Source organism: Mus pahari, chromosome 2 (genome assembly GCF_900095145.1).
Source record: "Mus pahari chromosome 2, PAHARI_EIJ_v1.1, whole genome shotgun sequence".
NCBI classification, from domain to species: Eukaryota; Metazoa; Chordata; class Mammalia; order Rodentia; family Muridae; genus Mus; species Mus pahari.
In genome coordinates this window covers 49,724,955-49,730,318 of record NC_034591.1, presented here as the reverse complement: position 1 = coordinate 49,730,318, position 5,364 = coordinate 49,724,955, and the positions used below count along the sequence as shown (strand labels likewise).

At 52.1% G+C, this 5,364-nt stretch overlaps 1 pseudogene; it reads right to left on the bottom strand.

Annotated features, from left to right (window-relative positions):
• Positions 1-1,455: 1,455 nt before the first annotated feature.
• LOC110316367 lies at positions 1,456-1,962 on the bottom strand (annotated as a pseudogene).
• Between the last annotated feature and the right edge of the window lie 3,402 nt (positions 1,963-5,364).

The window sequence follows — 5,364 nt, the reverse complement described above, 5'->3', positions numbered from 1 at the left end:
TCTGCAACTCCTTCCTCCACCCTCGCCCACCTGAACTGCTTCTCCCCTAGAATCCTCTCCCCTCCCTCTGGGGCACATCCTATTTTTTCCCAGCCCCCCCCCCCGCTCCTTCCCAGCCCTGGGGTGCATCCTGTTTTCAGTCCTCTGACTTGATCCCTTTCCCCTCTCCTGGATCTGGTCAGAGTTCAGTCAGGGAGGTCAGTGATAGTCCATTAATGCAGCAGGCAGACAATCCACACAGGATCAGCAGCTCAGGTTCTTGCAAACAGGAACCACGGGGCTTGGCACACCTGCTCCCCACATGTCCCCCTTTTTTGTTTAGTTCAAATGGCTCTGGGATTGCATCTGTCTTAGGTTGCCCTCAACCACGTAACATCCTTACCCGTCATTGGTGTGGTGAACTCATTTTCACCACCCTGTCTTAGGTTGGTATGCACATGTGAGAGTCTTACCCATCATGGATTGATGACCCATCACACTGAGCCAAACATGGGGTGAGCTACCTGACTCTATAGCTGCCATAGCAGTTGTTGATCGGCCTGTGCCCGCCTGCGTATGCATAGCATCCACCACAGCATCTCCAATCACTGCTGTGATGATGGTGGCTGTCCAAAGTCTCTCCTATTCCTAAAGAGCACTGGCAACTGACCCTCCTGTACCTCCAGAGGCCGGGGTATGGCTGTGGGTATCACCATCACCAGGTGGGGTCTAGTGAGACAAAAGGCATACAATACTGGAGCATTCTAAGAACTAGTCCTATTACTAACTATAAAGAAAAAGGGAGGTACCATCCCCGAAAATCTTTCCCCAAACTCCTGGGGTTGTAAGTCTCACTTACTGTGAGCTTACCCTGCCGGCAAACCCTGGCTGCTGAAAATTCTGAACTCTTTGTTGTGACCAGCAAGGAAGACGCAACTACCAGTTCTTCTAACAGCAGTTTCAAAATTCGTCCCTGTTCCAGGATCCTTTTAAATTCCTCCCTTTACCGGGAGCCTTTTCCTAGCGCTAGAAGAATTCTTAATTTTGTCTTAACTTTGTCCCATAACCTTGGGAGCTTAACTTATAACTCCATCCCATAACCCTGGGAGCTTGACTTATTTGTAACAGGTAACACAATAAGACAGTGCGTGCGCGCACACACACACACACACACACACACACACACACTAACACACTAACACATACATACGCCACAGAGTCATCGTCATCTTCCTGCAATTGAAGACGGGAGAATGGACTGGATGTGGATGCTCTGCTCTGCATGAATATCTTCTTTCTTCTTAGCCAACCGAACAGCTTTTCTGCTTTTTCTTTCTTTTCTTTTCTTCTTTCTTCTTCTTTCCATCAGCACCTCCTCCCTGCATCCAGCACCTCCACGTCCTGAGCCTGGTGTCAGGACAGCACACACTTGGAGCTCATGCAGCCAGGACCACTCTCATCAGGTGGGTTCAGTCTTCATAGTTTTTGCTGCCGAATCTCACTGACAAGTGTAAAGAAGGTATCCTCCACACCCTGCCGAGTCTTGGCTGATGTTTCAATGTAGGGGATGCCATAACTGTGAGCAAGGTCCTGGGCCTGCCAAGACTCAACAGTGCGAGCGGCCAGGTCGCACTTGTTGCCCACCAGCACCATTGGCACATCATCTGAATCTTTCACCCGCTTGATCTGCTCCCTGTACTGATGGATGTCTTCGAAGGACTTGGTGTTGTTGATGGCAAATACACAGAGGAAGCCCTCCCCTGTGCACATGAACTGGTCCCGCATGGCACTATACTCTTCTTGACCTGATGTGTCTAAGATGTCCAGTAGACATGTCTCCCCATCAATGACCACCTGTTTTCGGTAGGAGTCCTCTATGGTGGGATCATACTCTTCCACAAAGTGGTTCCGGATCAGCTGGATGGTCAGGGCACTCTTGCCCATGGCTCCAGCACCCACCACCACAAGCTTGTATTCTGTCATCGCTTTTCTTCTTCTCTTCTTTTCTTCTCCTCTTTCTTTTTCTTCTTCATTAGCTGCTCCTGGAGAAAAGTTCTTCACACGCAGCACCAGATGCCTTTTCTTCTTTTTGTCCCCTTACGGGGCCACCAGATGTCGCGGACCCCCGAACTCTGACCAGCAGAGACGGGGAAGAACGACACAAATGCCAAGCAGGTTCCAAACAGATCTCTTCTTTATCTCCCCGAACAGCTTTTAATCTTTTCCCTCTCACAAGCAGCTTTCTCTAACCCTCTCCCTGCTCCAACCAACCCCAACTCCACGCTGCAACTCTTGCTCCAACTCTCACCCACCTGAGCTGTTTACATCCTTCTCCCCCCCCCGAATTCTCCCCCCTCCCTCTGGGGCACATCCTATTTTTTCCCAGCCCCCCCCCCAGCTCCTTCCCAGCCCTGGGTGCATCCTGTTTTCAGTCCTCTGACCTGATCCCTTCCCCCTCTCCTGGATCTGGTCAGAGTTCAGTCAGGGAGGCCAGTGATAGTCCAGTAACTCAGCAGGCAGACAATCCACACAGGATCAGCAGCTCAGGTTCTTGCAAACAGGAACCACGGGGCTTGGCACACCCGGTTCCCACAGCTGTGGGGTGAGAGTCCTATCTACTCCAGGTTACTGTGACTTGTGCCACCACAACGGGCTGTGGGTGGAGAAGCAGAGTTTTTAGTTGTTGTTTTGGTTTTTTGTTTGTTTGAGACTGTGCCCCTCTACATAGTCCTGGCTGCCCTGTAACTCACTATGTAGCCCAGGCTGTGCTCAAACTCACAGAGCTTCCCCTGCCTTTTATCCCGAGTGCCACTGTGCCAGCCCGAGAGACAGGTTTGAAGTTTTTTTCATGAGTAGCTTTGGGGTTCTCAGGGGACTAATGCCAATGTTTGACCCCAAGCTGGGTCATTTTTCTGTGTAGGAATTGTGGACCTATTGTGGGAGTTTGAGGCCAGCCTGGTCTACAAAGTGAGTTCCAGGACAGCTAGAGTTACACAGAGAAACCCTGTCTCGAGAAACCAAAATAAATAAATAAATAAAAAAGGAATTGTGGGCCCAATAACAAGTTGTGCACAGAGTGAAGAGTAAGGAGGGTTTTTTTTTGTTTTGTTGTTGTTGTTGTTGTTGTTTTTTGTTTTTTTGGTTTTTTCGAGACAGGGTTTCTCTGTATAGCCCTGGCTGTCCTGGAACTCACTCTGTAGACCAGGCTGGCCTCGAACTCAGAAATCCACCTGCCTCAGCCTCCCAAGTGCTGGGATTAAAGGCGCACGCCACCACGCCCGGCTCGAGTAAGGAGTTTTATTCCTGGCTGAGGTGTGAGATGGGGGACACAAATCAATGTCTTGTCTTGTTGGAAACCAGGACATTATAGTGTAAGAGAGAGATGGGGTGTTGCTCAGGTAGGGAGAACTTGCCTGGCATGCATGAGGCTCTAGGTTCTATGAGGGTCACATAAGATGGTGATACATGGTGGTGTGGTGGTCCATGTCTATATTCTCAGCACTGGGGGCATAGAGGCAGGAAGATCAGGAGTGTGAGTCATCGTGAGTTTGAGGCTAGCCTGGGCTACAGCAGACCCTGTTTCAAAAGAAAAAGGAGGATAAGCCAGTAGAGGGTAGGATGTTCACATCCTTTCTGGTCAGGTTTTCTCGAAATGTGAAGGCCACTGTTTACTTTCCTTTCATAGTTCTTCAGGTCTTTCTGCCTCTGCTGTTAACCATTGGCAAGAACTATCACAAAGTTAGAGGTGGCCTAATGTTGTCACTCTGGCTGCCATCTTAGATCCAGCCCATTGCAGTCACCTCACCTACAGGTATCTCAGGCTTTAGGGCATCCTGTCCCCAGAGACGAAGAAAACTGGAGTAGGGCAGAACTTCAGCGAGGTCACCTAGGCTGTGCACAATCGGAAAGGAACAATCCAGGGCACCGCCGAAGCGACTGCAGGGATGCGCCCTTGTCTGCACTGTCCCACATGCTCCTGACGCCAGATGTGGGTTTTGTCACACACACAGTGAGCAGTTCTATGACTTGACTCAATGCTGGCACCTTGCCTGGACCTAGTGTTTAGTCTCTCACTTCCCAAAGCACAAGGGGGCCAAACACCCAACTGTCTGGATCTACACAGCCTCTGGAAGTTGGTGGCTCTAATGCTGAACCACTGAAGGCAGAAGAGAGAGGCAGAGCCAGCCGTGGGAAGGTAGTCAGGTGGGGGAGGACAGTCGTATAAATTCTGTGTACCCCCTTGCTCACGGAGAAGCTCTTCCAGTCCGCAACCCCCTTGACAGCTGAAGGCAGCACCCCAAGTCAACATCCTCATCTCTTCGTGGGCAAGGTGTATATGTGCCCCCCCTACGCTGGTCTAGTTGACCCTGAGGCCCTGAGGGAAGAGTAGAAGGTGGGTCTGGTCAGCTCCAAGATCCAACCCACGCTGGATGGTGACAGTGGAGGTGTGGCACCAGAGAGCCTGACCAGAGCTGGGACCTCTCAACGATTCGGTTCCTGCATAAGAGGTGGGGACAGGGAGTGCCCTACACTGAGGTGGAGAAACCTGTGGTCCCCAGGGTAAGTAACAGAGCATCCTCCAGTGCTGTGGGTGTCCTGCTTAGTGTCTCTTGTCCTGATGCCAGAGCCACAGCACATAGGCCTATGTAGAGCCGAGGGCACAAGCAAAGGGTGAAGGTGGGGTTGGGGCCCCTTTCCCGCTCCTGATGGCAGTGGCACGACACACCCTCTGCTTTGGGAGTGGATAGGGAGAGACCCAGCTGCGTCTGGAGGGGACAAGTCGGTCTTGGAGCTCTGTTACCAGACCCTGTCAACTTCATTTCCTTGATTGTTGGCGCCCTCGGCTGGAACAGAGAGTGCTTGGGTAAATTAACACTGGGAGCTGAGCGGGTGGGCACAGTTAATGCCTGTGAGTACCTTCATGTTCTCCCGTGGTAAACGAAGATAACCTGGGCGCACAGCAGTCTCTTCCAGGCTGCCCCACACCCGAACCCTCTCATTCTCTACAGATGAAAGCTTCTCTGTGGAAGAGACCTGGATCCCTTCCCCAGCTCAGGACGGTATGGACTGCTCGATCCCAAGATGGTAACCTGACTCACCTGCCCCACCCCGCAGACTCAGTGTGGATCCTTGCCTCTAAGCCCCTCAGCGCCCGACCTGCCGTGGGAAGTCCTGAATACTGCAATTATTCCGATTATCTTGTGCCTCCTGGGGCCTTTAGGCCTGGCTGGCTCCCCAACCTCCACACCCACTGTATCTACCACTTGAGGACCCAGGACCAGAGGCCAGAGGCGGCTCTCCCTGCTGGCTGGGCAGCGGGAGCCTCTGAGGCCTTGTTCATGCTCAGGAGCCCTGCTCTCCCCCGCCCCTCCCCTCAGCCGCCGC